This window comes from Taeniopygia guttata, chromosome 1 (assembly GCF_048771995.1).
Source record: "Taeniopygia guttata chromosome 1, bTaeGut7.mat, whole genome shotgun sequence".
In the NCBI taxonomy this organism is placed as follows: domain Eukaryota; kingdom Metazoa; phylum Chordata; class Aves; order Passeriformes; family Estrildidae; genus Taeniopygia; species Taeniopygia guttata.
Window position 1 is genome coordinate 23,656,764 of NC_133024.1, and position 14,580 is coordinate 23,671,343.

The window sequence follows — 14,580 nt, forward strand, 5'->3', positions numbered from 1 at the left end:
CAGTTTTTGTAAACTGGCATATAAATGCAGTGAAGGCCTTTAAGGCTCTGTCATCTCAACTGCCACAGCAAAACATCTGCTTAGATACCACTCTGCCTTACGTAGCTGAAGACTCAGGTTTTGACAAGACTTAAAGAAGTGCTGTCTGGAAAGCTTTTAAAGCAGAATCTTTGCTCCAACCACGTTGAAAAGGTCAAGTCCTTTTTCTTTACCTCCTTGCCTTTCAGAGGCACTCCGGTCTAAACCACAGAGATCTCCATTTTAAGTTTGTACTTGCCTCATTTAGCAACATCATGCCTTTTGTCAACTCAGGAAATTTTTTGGTTTTCAATAATGAAGGAAGACTTAAATACAAAAGCTAATCTCAGTCCTGAATGAAACCAAGATATTCTCAAGGGAGTCTTCTATCCCTTTTAATCTAGGAGAAGAAATGAAAATAGCAAGCATAGCAGCCTAACGGAATTTAACGGAAATAACCAGTCTAAATAACATTTTGCCCTCTTTCCTACTTTACAGAAAACTCAGTTAGTCAAAAATAACATTTGCTGTTTAGAGACAGTCCCAGCAAGATCTCCAAACTCACTCCCTCCTCCAACTGAGAGCCACTAGCCAAAGTTGACTCCTCTAGGAAGAGCAGGCAGTCGGTCACCCCATCATAGTCAGAAACAGCAGTTTAACCTGCCCACATGCAGCTGCTACCCACTCCCCACAGCTGTACTCAGCACGAGGCAATCAAGACTGGCTTCTTCTGGTTGCACTCTTCAAACAGTTGAAGAACGACCACCAGCCAAGCCCTGTCTCCCCACCTCTCAGGTTGGGAGGCAAAAAAATGCTCAGATTATGGAAAATGTATGGGCACCCAGGTCCTACTTGGGTGCCTGACATCCATCAGCTTCACCCAGTATCTTTTCAGGCTGTAGGAATCTAGAGGGCCCGCTTCTGAGGGACCTTATCAGTAACTGTCAATATAGTCTGAAAGGAAAACAAAGCTCACTTCTGAGAGTCACCTCCAGCAATTTTTTCCTACTCCAGGTTTGAACAAGTCATCTGCAGGAAAATCAAAGCACTCTCCTGTGTCTCCTAACACACATAGTTCTTTAACTAATGCTTTTCCAACAGACTGTGTTACAGGCTTTACTTATCTGTACGTCCTTTAGAAATAATAGACAGGACAAGTTAGACCCATTTTTCCCAGCCTGTAGGAAAAGATTTCTGTGAGAACTCAAAATGTCCCTCAGACATTTTTGGAAGTTCCAGGTCCAGGTCAGAAGCATTTGAGACCCTGGCAGGCAGCTAGAAACAGCTGTGATTTTAAATTTGAGCCATACAATGATTTACCAACCTTATAAGAAAACCAAGAAGTCACAAAAGTTTAGATATTAAAATAGAATTTTAACACCTATACAGGGGGGTTTCTGTTTGATACATAAGAGTCAAAAGTTTTCAAATAAAGAGATCTAAGCCTGTCCTATCATCCCTCTTTCTTCTTCCTTACCTCCATGTTTTTAGTAATATTAACACTCACAAATTAGTTTAAAGTAAAAAAACCCCACCATTTAATATAAATAATAAATATTTTAAAAAACTATAAATATATAACAGATAATGTATCATATTAAAAATAACACCAACCCTAAACAGAACAAAAAAACCAAAAAAACAAAAGACAAAGAAAATATCAAAGTGTATATATGCCTTTACCTATGCTACTAAACAAACCACAACAACCCAAAAAACCAATCTTTTAAATAACTTACAATAAACAACCATAAGACCAAACAACAAAAAACTACTAAGCCTTTCTTTAAAAACACAAGTTAAAAAAAAGCTTTTCCACCACACGAAGCCACCCTACAACCTAGAGTAGTCTTCGACAGATTTCCATTAATGAAATTCCTGTAATAAATCTTGTTTTCTGCAAGAACACTACTGCTGAACACTATTTGCATGTGGCCAGAGGTCTTCACTAATTATGAAGCTGCTCTTCAGCTCTTCAAAGCTCTTCCTTTACACCCCTAGGAAGAGATTATCAGCAATTCATGGAGAGAAGGGAACTTCTCTATGTGTCCCCACTATTTAGTGAGCTCTTCACCAACCATTCACATATCAAATTTTGTACATGACATGCCAGATAACAGAAGCAAGCCAAAAGGGAAGAGCACACATAGCAGTTGCTAGCATGTTGTCTTCTATTTCCTTTAGCCAAAAACCTCATGAGGTGGCTGTGTTGTGCATTAGAGAGAGCTTTAGACAAACAGCCTTTCTTGCAGAAGGGGTTTCTTTGAGCCTATCTTAGAGTTCACATTGCAGACCAGATCAAAATATGTTTTCCTCCTTTTCAATAGAGAAATCTGAGACAGATTATATCAGGAAAGAAAGAGAGTAAAAGAAAGACGGAAAGGTTACTTGGCAATTAGGCAATCTTGATTATTTCCTTCTTGTCTTGCTAAATCTTTCAGCTGGCTATTGGGTGGAAATGATTTTCTATTCTATTTGGCAGTGGCTTCACAGCTAATTTGGTTTCCATCTATCTACCTAATCCATTTTATCTATCAGTTTTAATTCAGTTCTATCCCTGCTTTTATTTGCATGCTTCCCCTAAGCATAAACAACAAGAAGTATATCTTCTTCTTATACGGAGGAAATTTGGTTTTTTTCAGGTGAAAGGCATAAGAGCAAGAGAAAGATGCTTTTAATTCACACTTTCACTCTACAGGGAGGTCACACAAGGATACAGGTACCCTCTTTGACGGAGCAAGGATTTAATACCCTTTTCTTCATGCACCAGAGAACTCCAATATACAGATCCAAGTCACTGGGAATGCTGTGTCATCTGTGTCACTCTACCTGATCAAGCATATAATGCAGCTGCACATGGAAGTGATACAGCCTCCCAGAGAAGCTACTAGCTCTCCCAGGAATGTGAGCATCAGATCAAAACCTTTGAAATGGGCCATGCATCCAAGGGACAGATGGAGAAGACAGAGGCAGATAATGGCAATGTGTCCCTTGGTAGCTGTTTCCCTGAGCAGGTCTGCTTCCAAGTCCTCAACCAATGGGCATTTCTTCAGTTATAAGGGCTCATTTCCAGACAGGGAAACTCCAGTCCCCATTGTACACCTGTGACAAAGCCAGAAATGTGCAGGCAACTCAGGCATCTGGACAAGTATTTCTCATGATCACAGGAAAAGTATTCTTGTCAACACACCCACTGGACTTAACAGCTTTCTTCACAGAAGTCAGGTTCATCCTCTCTTGTCCTATACATTAAATAAAGCATCAAGTCTCAGGGCAGAAAAGTTTCAAGTGCTTAGTCAAAACTCTGCTGTGACTAACAATGTGCTTTTCCATGGCCTTGGAAACCCTGTGGCTCACAATGTCCATGGCAGCCAGGATCACATCTGCTTATTTCACATCTGCTATGTGCTGCAGCACATCTGCCACTTACAACCAAGATTATATGAATCACTTCCTCCCTCTGGTGTAAGAAGCTTGAGGTCCTCAATTTGAAAGGAGCAGAAGCACAAGGTATTACATTAAGCCTTTGATTCATAATTAAGTAAGCCTTGAGACTCATCTGGGAATTTTGCCAGACAACTTTACACGTGAGAACAGGAACTTTGAGAAACTCATTTATGGTGTCACCCTGAAAACTCAAGGCATCTCCAGGATGCAGTCTCCCAGAGCAGGAGATTTTCTTCTGGAGAATGATCTCTTTCTTATAATAGTAGCTAGTCACTGCTAGAGACATTTAGACAAATCAGATCACAGAAAAAAGCAAGAATATTAAATAATTCCACCTATTGCTATTCCATCTATCTAAATAATTCCATCTATTGGCTTCAGTGAATTCCTGAGAACCTGAGGAAGAAAAATACTGTGGCAATTCTTGCCCCATCCCTTGCTAACTTCTTTTTTGAGATGCCCTTTCTTGTTCAGACTCCTAACTCCTTAAACACTCTCTCTTGTTTTGCTAGGACTGCTGCCTTCGTTAGAAAGATTTTCAGCTTTGATTAATTATTGAGCCTGTACTGCTGAGGGCTTTCTATTCTCCAGTTCTCATTACTGATGCCTTGCAGCTTGTGTGCTTCACTGGTCCCATTGCAGGATTTGATGGATGCACCCGTGAAGTTTTCCTGCCTGCAAAGCCAGTCTTGCCTTTTGCTGATTTTGTTTGGTGGGCAGGGAATTTCGCCCTTGGCTACAGTGAGCAGTAAAGCATACGCACTGGGCAAAGTGTTATTGTTATTATTACGGTGGAAGCAGCACGGAATTCTTGCTTCTTTGCTTTCTGCATTTTCCCCCTTTAAATCTATTTCAAAAATTCTCCCCAGCAGCCATTTTATTCTCAAAGTTGCTGCATCTTCTTACAGAAGATTCACCAATACATTGCTCTCTCATGGGAGACCAATATTCTTTCTGGTTGTTTGCTTTAATCTCGAATGAAAAGCTATGCATAACAAAAATATGTTTTGTTTTGTTTATACTCCTTGTGCTTAGCCACATAATCATGGTTAGCATTGACCAAAACATTTTTCCTTATTTTGATGAAATAAAACTCTTATCTGTGATAAGACTTAAGGCAAAGGTCTGATGCTCTTTGAAGGAGGAGGCCTGATGGCAGTGCAGTGCCTGTGTACGTAGGAAGGTAGGTAGGTCCTGTGTCACAGCTTCCATGAAGCCCCAGGGGAAGAATTTTTTTACGATATGGGTGGTAAAACATTGAAACAGGTTGCCCAGAGAGGTGGTGGATGTCTCATCCCTGGAAATATTCAACATCAGGTTTGGACTCTGAGCAGCCTGATCTAGTTGAAGATGTCTCAACCTGTTGCAGGGGAGTTGAACTAGATGGTTTCTAAAGATCCCTGCCAACCCAAACTGTTCTATATAATCAGATATTTATGACATTTTTTTTATTCTGTTCCAGCATTAATGTGCCTCTTATGCCTTGCCAGTTCTGCATTCAGGCACCATGAAGAAAGAATTGGTATTTAGGATTTGGTGTGTTTGAAACCACCCAGGGCCTGATACAGTCCTGGGATGGCCAGACAGGATCCTGGGAAAGGGACTGGGATAGCTTAAGGCTTGGCTGGGACATCAGCCTGCAGGTGGGGCTCAGAATCAGTGCTGGTGAGGCACCAGGGTCAGACGTAGCCCTGCAATGACTGGGCAAAGCCATGGTGAGGGGCTGGGCTGCAGCCAGGCTGGGACATCAGCTGCAGGCTGGAGGTCTGTATCAACAGTGGGCATGGCCAGGCACGGCTCTGCCTGAACCAGACAGGCACTCTGTGTGAGATGTAGCTCAGGCAGCAGCTGAATGGTAAAGGTTCAGTTGAAAAGCAGCTCCCACAGCAAGAGAGACTTGTCCTGTAGAAGCCTCTGACAGTGTTTTCTGAGGCACTCTGTCCAAGGCCACCAAAAAAAGCAGGGCCATCCTCACTTGCACAGTCTCAAAGCTGGCTCTGAGCCCCAGCAGCCAGACCTCTGTGAGGAGGGATGCTATCAGCATCCCCTTCAATCTCCTCCCGCCTCTACCCTTTGTTAGAAAGGTCCTGGAGCAACTGTCTGTGGCCAGCTTGAAAAACTCATACATCTTTCACTTTGAAGCAACAATGGGAACAAAAAAAGAACTAGATGAAAGACTAAAATAAATAGCTTTGACACACATAATCAGTTGGCTGTGCTTCACCATCACCTGAAGTTGTGTAACTCTGTGGGCATGATCTTAGCAAATACAAAGGACTGAAGCCCAATTTAAGTACCACTGTGGATCAAGTCACTACGACAAAGACAGGAAAACACACACAGACAAGCAGTGCTGGATGATTGAAACTCATTACCCCAAGCAGATGACACACATACAGTCAGATGTAAGAGTGGGCACTCACATCCCCTCGCACCAGCATGTAGGTATTCCACATGTACATGGACTCCTTTCTTTCTTTAGGACTTCCCAATTCAAGTATTCCCCCACCATAATTCCCTTGGCTGCTTTTAACCCATCCTGCACTCTGAAAACAGTTTATCAGAAACATCTGTCTTGAACCTAATGTAAAGTCAGAGGGGTGGTCAGGTTGTGATTTGTTTCCAAGGCAGGAAAGGAGTATTATTAAAGCATTGCAAAGGCCAAAGATGGAGCTTAGATCCATCTGGTACAGCACACCTCTAGTCTCCCTCCCAGTGCTAGCCGTGACTATACACGTAAAGAACAAGAAAAAAAAGCCAACAGTAAATCCAGGATCATTTAATCAGGGGACTGAGCCCTTTGCAATATTTGCACCAAAACTATTTACTCCAACACTCCAGCATAAAGCAGGCTCAGCAAAAGCCTAGCACAACACTCTCTGCATAGCTGCAAACACCAGAAACATGGGCTTGTGCCCTGCGTGCTGTAAGCACAGCCTGATGCATGTGGAGAACCACAGCTGCCAGAACACAAGGCTCAGGAAGCAGGTCCCACATGACAGAAAAATCCCCGTCAATCAAAGCAACAACCTTCATTTCGTCATTTGTACCTTGGTGGGTTCGGAGCAACGCTGACCATAAAACCTGCACCTGACACTGCCCTTTGAACAGGCTCAGAGGTCTGCACACAAATGGCTCCTCTCTGCTCAAGGAGTGATTGGAGCCCTGAGGATTTGTAGCCAGAGCAAAAGGCTTGTAAATCCCCTGCCACCACCATTTCTGCACGAGAGCAGGATGACTGTGCCCTGCAACGGTGCACTGACAAGGCTCAGCATCTTTCTTTATTTTGAAGGCACATGGCAGCTTTCATCTGCAAGTCAATATTGGTGAGAAAGTCTTCTGGGATCCAAAATAAGTAGCATAGCTTTTCAGACACAGCAGCATTCTGATGGCATATTAAAAACCTATGTGAATCATAAATCCCATTTCTTTAGGAACTAAGTCCCATCAGGGCACAAGACTGAAGGGAAAATGAGCTATTCTGAATATAGCTAGGAGATGATGATGATCTATGTAGGTAAGACACAGACATTCTGTTGTGAATTTTTTGTGATTGTTGCTACTTTTTAAACAAAAATTTAAAATAATGGCTTAAGCTTCCCTGTCACACATCAGAGACAAAATGCTGCTTCTATTAATAAAGGTGCAAACAAATTTTGTGCAAGCTCTGCATACAACTGCCTTACCCCAACTGAAGAATAAAAATGAACGACAAATTTCTTACACGTGGGATAATCACATTGCTGAAGCAAACCTTGCCTCTCCTAAGGCTGTGAGCAAGCAAAAAGCTGGAGTGTGTGAGCATGACAGAGACTGAGTTGCTGTGTGCTGAGCAGCAGGACAGAAGAACAGTTGATCTCAGTCTCAGGAAAGCAAGCTACAGAAGCTTGAGGGAGTCAGACTGCTGGCATGCAGGAGCAGGAGCATTAATCTCAAGTGTAGGCAGTGATGGACGGCAGGTGAGCAGATGGGGAGGCAGGTCTGGAGTGCAAAGACGGTGGCATGGAATGAACTCTGTTTGAGCTCTGGGCAAACACAGCCCGGCAGATCAGGGGCAGCAGTACCCAGGAAATCAGTCTGCAATAGCTTACACAGCTCTCTTTCAAGGCAGCAAGTTAGCCAGCGTTCTTGCATGCCAACAATCTCACCCTCTTTGTCTTGCAGCTTTGTCTTCTGCACTTCTCAAAACAAAAGGTTTCCAATTTTATGTATAGGATAGGACATCTGATCAACTCAGAAACCTGGACTTCATACAGTTTGAAATCCACTGCGGGCAGAACAGCCCAACTCCAAAGGTGTCTGGATGCCAAAAGATTCTCAGGCTGAGGTCCTTCTCCTTATTTCCCTGAACACCATCCTCTCTCCCTCCTGTCTCACAGCTGGTTTGGAGAGAGTTATCTGCCTAGCTCTCGGACCCTGATCAGAAGCTGAGCTGGGGCCTAGCCTTTACCATCTGTCCAGGTGGCCCCTTTGCAGCAAGGTAGTGTCCCATGTGTCCTATATACATCCATCAGATTTAGGCCTTTGCCAGCTTGGCTCTGGGAATGAATCACTGCACTCTCCTTATCTGAAAGGCAAGCTTGTGCCAACCACTCCATGATCCTCTAGACACGTGCTGTCCCTGGGTACCTGGTACTTTCACAGTCACCACAGCATTTGCTGAGCCCTGCACTTGTCTGAGATCCACAGAACTCCATCCATGCTGGTCTCTGCTACCGAATATTTCAGAGTAAAACACAGGAACAATATTTTCTCTAGATCACAACCTGTATTTTTAAATCCCTGTCCTGGAATCCTCCCCAGTGAAGTTTCAAGAGACCAACAGAAGAAGAAAAAAACCCTCTGCTTTTCTGCTAGCTACAAATTAAGAAAATATTACAATTTTTAACCTGACAAAAACATGCCACAGCTGGACTGGGGAAACACTTCTCTTTGAATGAACCATGTAGGCCAGTCCCCTACCTCCTTGTATCTGAGGAAAAGAAAGAAAAAATGGAAAAACATCTTTTTTTTTCCTTAGCAAGGCTCTAGATGGGGACAACTTGCTGCATATTTTCTGTGAGGAGAAAGATAAAAATCTCAGCTATTTAAGTCTGCTTGCATTTGTCTTCCACACAAAGCTGATGGCACTTTAGCACACATGCCGCGTACAACTGTATCCGCAATTAATGAATACTTGCATCATAAGTACATTCAATAGGAAAAAGGGATCCTCTTCTCCACTTTTAGAGATTGGGGGTGGGGGAGCCTGAGGGGGTGCTGGTGCTGGGGGAGGGTGCAGGGAAGAAATCATGCAGTGTGCAACATTCACCAGTTTGCTTGAGGCTACCAGAACACGCAAGCGAGTGGCACAGGGAAGGCTTTAATTTGTGCAGCCCTGGTGCCCTCACCCGACACCAGCCATGGCCCCTGCTGAGCACAAGTGGCCGGGAGGCTGCCACAGCTCACTGAGCGCCCTGGGCAGGGAGCAGGGCTGGATGCTTCCTTGGCTTTGTGTCTAAGAGATAGTGCCTGTTATGTGTAGTAGGTATAATTTGCGCCATTTCTAATATGATATATGTGATATTGAATATTTGTTGGAGTATACACGTTTGTATTAGGACTCCCCCCACCCTCGCAGGCGAAACCTGGTGCATGTTGAAACCCGATTTACACGTAAAAGGATGTGGCTCAGCCAGGAGATGGGCTATGGCTGGAGAGATATGGGGGGGGGGGGGGGGGGGCCCAAGCGCTGATCGTCTGCGTGAATGACCCGAGATGGAGATCATGGAAATCCTCGGGCAGATACATGTGAATGCAGCGTTCCTATAAATTTCATCACGGGATTCAACCACTTCGGACACTGAATTGTTCTCCCTCATCACCAAAAAAGAAAATCTTATTAACATATGGACTAAACAGCTTGTGCCAGGATGGAGGTGTGTGGGCATGGAGGAAAACCTCTGCTGAGGCTGACTCCTTGGTGCACACCCAGTGCCGACCCCGCGCTCGGCTCTGTTCTTTCCTTGTGGTTGGCTAGATAGAATTTGATTGCAAAATAAATATTTTATTTTTTCATATTAATTTGGCTGGAGAAATTTTCATTTATAACAGTGCCCCAGCAGACAAGCACCCCAGCCTGAAACAGCACAGCAGCGTGGACAGGGAATTCAGATTCATCAGCTCTCACGGTTCCTCTGGCTGCACTTCTTCTCTCCGTGCCCATCTCCTGCCTGCCTCCTGCTTTGCTCATTCACTTGCTCACGCTCGCTCCTTCCTTTCCTCCCTCTCTCCAGCAGTGTCAGGGAGACAAGTGAAGGTTACTGTTTGGCATGTTTGTTTTTGCATTATTTATCTTGTAGAGGACAGAGTCAGACATCTAGAGGACAGTCTTAGGTCACATGTGAATCCTTCCAAATGGGACTCAATAGCACAAGCAGCCAAGTAGAAAACAGACTTGGACAGCCTCATGGAGGGAGGCAGCATTTGGAAAGAGATGATGTGCATCTATCTGGCCAAGGTACCTGGCAACACCGCAGGTCTGCCTGGGACTCCGCCTTCCTCATTTCTTCTCCTTCCTTTCCGAACACTCCTTAAAGTCGGTACAATCCCTTTTTTTTTTTCCCTCCAGATTTAAGGGGTATTTCAATATTGTATGTGCTTCATATAATGAGGGCTGCAGGGAACTGGGATCTCCCCTCCACCCCAATTCCCTTCAACAGTTCCTGAGAGATGAGAGAGCAGTCACTCCCAGGGTAGCCACACACATCTCAGAGGAGCCATAAGAATCTCTTAGGCAAAGTTCTCTTGCTTGTACCCTCTGAGGCTGCCCTTTGGAAAGGCTGGTGCTGGAGTACCCCACAAGAAGTGATCCTGTGGGTGCCCCCAGCACTGTCAACTGGGGGAGCCTGGCAGTCACAGTTTAAGAATCCTCTGCTCACACATCTTCCAACTCTGTTTCTCTCTGACTCCTCCAGTATTTAATAACAGATAGCTATGCCATACTTCAACAGAACAGAGATTTTATGCTACTTATTTTCCCCATATTTTCCAGCACATCTAAGTCTCCCTCAATTTCTTATTGAAAATGAAATGGGAACAGTTCTGCTTATACAGCTGGAGATAGTGATCACCAGTATACAGAGACTGACTTATCAAGCAGATTCTTAATGCCATAAAATCAATGGGTTTAGAAATTCTATTATCTTGCCTCTGATAGAACGCACCAACTAAAGAAACTTCTTGCCCTTTTTCTTTTTTTTTTAAAGCATACTTAAATATAGCATTACTGCTGTCCAAAACCAAGCTTTGCCCATGGTCCCCTAGTGGAATATTACACCAGAGAAAAGGAACAGACAGGCTGCATGGAGAAAGAGAAAGGGCAGTTTCTTCTGGGTTTTTCCAGCTATTCTGTGACAGTGATCTGAGGTTGCTGGATCTCCAGATTTGTCAGCAAAAAATCGTTCCATACTATGCAGGGTGCAGGACTCTAAGAAAATTACTTTTTCAAGAACAAAATGCAACAAAACCAAATATATGGCTAATGCAAACCACAAAAAGCTGCCAGAAAGCAGGACACTAGAAGATCCAGGTGAATGGAGAAGGTTTGGTATGCATATTCATAGGTCCAAACATCCTAATAAAACAAGAGAGAATAAAAATGAAGGTCTGTGTGTACATCTAAGAAAAGAGAGGTCAGGACACTGGCAAATGATGGGAAATGGCTGATTCTCTGGTAAAAATCAAGCAGAACATATGAAGTGAGTCAGATAAGATGTAAGGGGGAATCAAACAGGACATAAAGTAAACATCTGCAGCAGGTAGGTAGGATGTTAAGGATGAATCAGACATGAAATAAAATAATACTTGGGTGAGGGCCATTCAGTGGGACACAAAGGACTTGATTTTTCCCTATATTCAACCTCCAACTATTGAGTATTTGTGCTAGGTCCCTTAAACTCCACAGAGTATTATAAACAGTACTTAATTGAAAATTAAGTCTCTTCCTTCAGTCATCTTCTTACACCCTCCTTCCTACTTCCTCCACGTATCAAAAAAAAAAAAAAAATCAGAAAAGGTAGGTGGTGGCTTGGTACTTGGATATACAAATGTGCAGATCTGGAAATTATTTTTCTAATTTGGCAAGAAAGAAAGAAACCTGAAGAAATCATTTCCATTCAGTGTGATTCAGTACTGTCATGCTGAGTCCTAGTCATCTCCAGGGCTGAGTGAGATGTGGTGAAGGCAAGGCACAGGGTAAGTGCAATCATCCTCCCTATAACCACCATGTCCAGAGAAAATGGACTCCAGATAAGTTAATGCTTTGCCCTGGGTTGTATCAGTGGAGAGCCATCATGCATGCTCTGAAGGAGTGTGATTTAATCATGGAATAAATCCAAAAGGGAGAGGTGTTTTGACCCGATTAGCCTATCACAGTAGCACACTGCTCTATAAATTGTTCTCAGGCAATAAACAGCAATGCCTTATATTGGAAACATGGGCTGCTTTTAGCTAACGAAGGAGGTGTGTGGCTTTGGAAACTGGTGTTTCATGGAACAACCAAGCAACCAAGCTTGAGGAAGAAGACAGTAACAGACTGATCAAGATACATTTCCTGTAGCCTCACAATCAATACATATAGAAGCAGTTTCTGCAGACAGCTTGTGATGCACCACTTGTATGTTATTTAGCTTTGATGTGTCTTGCTGCATCTACATTAAAAATGCTTTGTGATCATGAGACCCGATTTCCACTTCTCATGCAAATGTTTATTAAAAAAAGCTGTCATTGCTGGATTGCACTACCAGTTTAGGTGGGAGTAGACTAAGACAGAAATCCATGAACAATCGTAATAAAAATGAGACTGCCTCTTTAGACTTAAGTTTTTTTGACCAAACTGAACAAATCAAAATTTGGATCTGGAAACCTCGCTGGCTTAGTAGAAACTCAGGCCCATGTCCTCTGTGATTAAATCCACCCCCTATTCCTTCCTGGAGATATCTTCTGAGCTGAAATCTAAGGGAGAAGCCAGTCCCCTTGCATGAAAAACATACAAGTTAAAAAAGGTTCTTTGAAGAAGAGAATTTAAAGCAGTGGACAACTTCTAAAGCAGAAGCAGTCAAACAGCAAGATCGTTTGTTCTGGATATAATAACGCCTTGCCTTCCTCTCTGTTATCATCAAAAGCTTCTGTGTTTGTGGGAGACAATCTCTCCCCCACCACCAGCTCAGTCCTTCCTGCTGTGAGGTCACAGCCCTGTCTTTGCGACACAGCTGTCTGTTGCTGGGGTAGTGTTTGTGCTTTCACAAAATCAGCACAGCAATGACTTCACAAGCAAGGTCATGGAGGAGCAGATGGGCTTGGGAAGAGGGAGGGAGACAGACCCCTTGTTTAAACACAAATAGCGGTGATAATTAATTAACCAAAGTAGCAGGGGAAATTATGAAAAACATGTGAAAGGTAAATGGATTTCTGTTTAGCTGTCTTTCCCAAGAGGCTAAATGTCTCAGTTGCAGAAGGGAGATCTTTACAATGAACTAACGAAACAAGGACGTTTTCCTCTGGTTTCTTCAAGTGGACGCTCCTGGAAGAAAGTATGAACAGAGCCTACACTTTGCCATCCCTCTGTCTTGCCTTCTCATCACCACTTGTTGACCTCAACTAAAAGATCAGTACTTTCTATCAGAACCTTGAGTCCCTCTATCTTTTCAGCATACAAGTGCTGTGGTGGGAACAGACAATTATTTAGACAGGAAGTTTATTGTTGTGCAGTGGCTTAACAGCAAACATGGTCTGTTGATAAAGGAAACTCCTATGCATTTATTCTTCTCCTGACTGCCAAAGCCAAAATCTTGTCTTTAGAGTTGACCAAGGCGGCCTTTTAGTTTCTTCACAAACACAAAGTTTGCATGATAAAGAATCTGCAGCCCAGCTATGCCCTTACTTTCACTTATGCTTTTAGCTTTTGCCATAGCAGTGCTGCCTCTGCTATACCTGCTGTACACCTTCATGTTGTTGGTAGAGTCATCAGATTTAATTCTAAAACATCAATGAGCAGGTTAGCCAGGTAAGATCAAGGGAATCATTTCAACTTGCAAGTGAATCCATTGAATACCTCTGAAGAACTTGGACCACATTAAGAAAGAGTTTTTCTTTCTTCATCATCCCTTCTCTGTACTGTATTTTTGTCAGACATACAGGTCAATATACATTCATTCATTTAAGATTTAAAGGGAAAGACAGCATTTTGAATATATTCTCTCTCTTTTTTTTTTTTTTTTTTTTTGTGTTCTGTGAACTCACAATTCTGCCTTTGACTTTTTCAGTGAGAATCTTACAAAAATAATAAAAAATGTCTGTGCTTACAAGAGTAGGAAACCATACTAGAAGATAAAGTGGTTTTGTGACTGGTAGTTCTTTGGAAGTTTGGAAAAGCAAAACAGCCAAGAAATACTATCCAGACACATCAAAATGAGTTCAAAGAAACTTCTACAAGAAATGTAAAGGTCTTGGTTGGTTTTCTTTCACCTACTGGCCTCTGTCAATCCAGCAGCTCTCTGTTTTCTACTTTTGAGCTGTAAACCTAATACAGACATTGTCATGGCAAGCATTAGCACCCAGATTCACAGAACAACCGCTGAGATTGAAAAGTGCCCCTGGAGATCATCTAGTCTGTCTCCTTTGGTCAGAGTGAGGTTAACTAGAAAGAGCTGCTCATGGCATTTCCAATTTTTAATATCCTCTCCAAGGAGGAAGACTCCATAACTCTCTAAGCAGCCTGTTCCAGTATTTGAGCACTCTTGCAGCAAGAAAAGGGGGTTTTCTTGCATTTAAATAGATTTTCCTCTATTGTAATTTGTGCCCACTGCCTTTTGTACCTTCTCTGTCTCTAGTTTTCAATCCACTCTGCTCTCCATTTATCTAGCTCATATTTCATCAATTCATCAGTGAGTGGCTTCACAATGACATCAGCTATCTCCCTCAGTATTCATACAAATATCCTGTCAGGTTTCATGGACCTATTTGTGTCCAGTTTTTTAAATATTCCTGTACAACTCCACCAGGGGTAAGTTGTCATTGTGCCAGTTTTCCCACTGCTCTCAGTGACCTAAGATTTCCAAAGGGAAACCTTCCTAG

At 42.9% G+C, this 14,580-nt stretch overlaps 1 protein-coding gene across 2 annotated transcripts in view; it reads right to left on the reverse strand.

Moving 5' to 3' along the window:
* LSAMP (limbic system associated membrane protein) overlaps positions 1-14,580 on the reverse strand; it is a 1,013,191-nt gene that overhangs the window by 498,017 nt on the left and 500,594 nt on the right. The window lies entirely within an intron of this gene.